At 41.7% G+C, this 904-nt stretch overlaps 1 protein-coding gene across 1 annotated transcript in view; it reads left to right on the top strand.

Annotated features, from left to right (window-relative positions):
* Nucleotides 1-904, top strand: part of LOC107690756 (guanine nucleotide-binding protein G(olf) subunit alpha-like) — a 21,506-nt gene that overhangs the window by 9,641 nt on the left and 10,961 nt on the right. The gene's annotated exons all lie outside the window — the stretch shown is intronic.

Below are 904 nucleotides of genomic sequence, written 5' to 3'. Positions count from 1 at the left end.
GCCAGGTTCACACACTCCGTCTGTGGTGCGTATTTGTTCCGTGCCCATGTTAACGGATCAGAGCGTTCACACTGCACGCGATTGCGGTCCGGCAGTGCGCTCCAGGAGCAGTGCGTTTGCAGCAGTCATGCTGCGATCGTTTCCGCACGGAGTCTATAGGCCCGGCTATACTTCACTCTCCGCGTTCTGTTCCGTCTCGCGCACAGCCGCTTCTGCACCGCATACACTTACTGTAAACGCACTGCAGACTGAGTACGTGTGAACTTGGCGCAACAAATCTAGTTCAACATCTGAGGCAACTCCACAAAGAGCTCTATGACCAATGCTAGGCAAAAAAAATCCCTGGACACTGGATTTTTTTTTTTTCTGCTATACGTCTATTCTAGAGACATTTTGTTACACCTTTACTTAGTGATTATTTTGCCTTATGTCTGTTCTAGAGACATGTTACAGCTTTTTGATAAAGGTCTAATTGGTTTTCTTTTGGAAATATGTTTCAAATTCACACTGAATGCATTAATGACTGTAAAGCATGTCTGTGTGTGTCAAAATCGTGATTAAAATCGAAATCGCAATATTAATCAAAGAAATCGCGATAGTTTTTTTTTGTCCATATCGCACAGCCCTATTTTCCATTGTTTTTTCTATGTAAACATGGATGCGTTTGACTGTTGCACTCACATCTCTTGCATGAAATGGCATTCTAAAAGCGCAGCACTCAAGTTAAAAGAAGTTCACTCCCATCTTCTTGTATGTTTTTTCTATTCCTCTGCCTGCATCGCATCTTGGTCAAGTCAAGTCAAGTCACCGTTATTTATATAGCGCTTTTAACAGTACAGATTGTGTCAAAGCAACTGAACAGCATTAATTAGGAAAATAGTGTCAATAATGCAAAATGACAATA

Source organism: Sinocyclocheilus anshuiensis, unplaced genomic scaffold (assembly GCF_001515605.1).
Source record: "Sinocyclocheilus anshuiensis isolate Anshui unplaced genomic scaffold, SAMN03320099.WGS_v1.1 scaffold4254, whole genome shotgun sequence".
NCBI classification, from domain to species: Eukaryota; Metazoa; Chordata; class Actinopteri; order Cypriniformes; family Cyprinidae; genus Sinocyclocheilus; species Sinocyclocheilus anshuiensis.
This window is presented reverse-complemented; position numbering and strand designations above follow the sequence as displayed.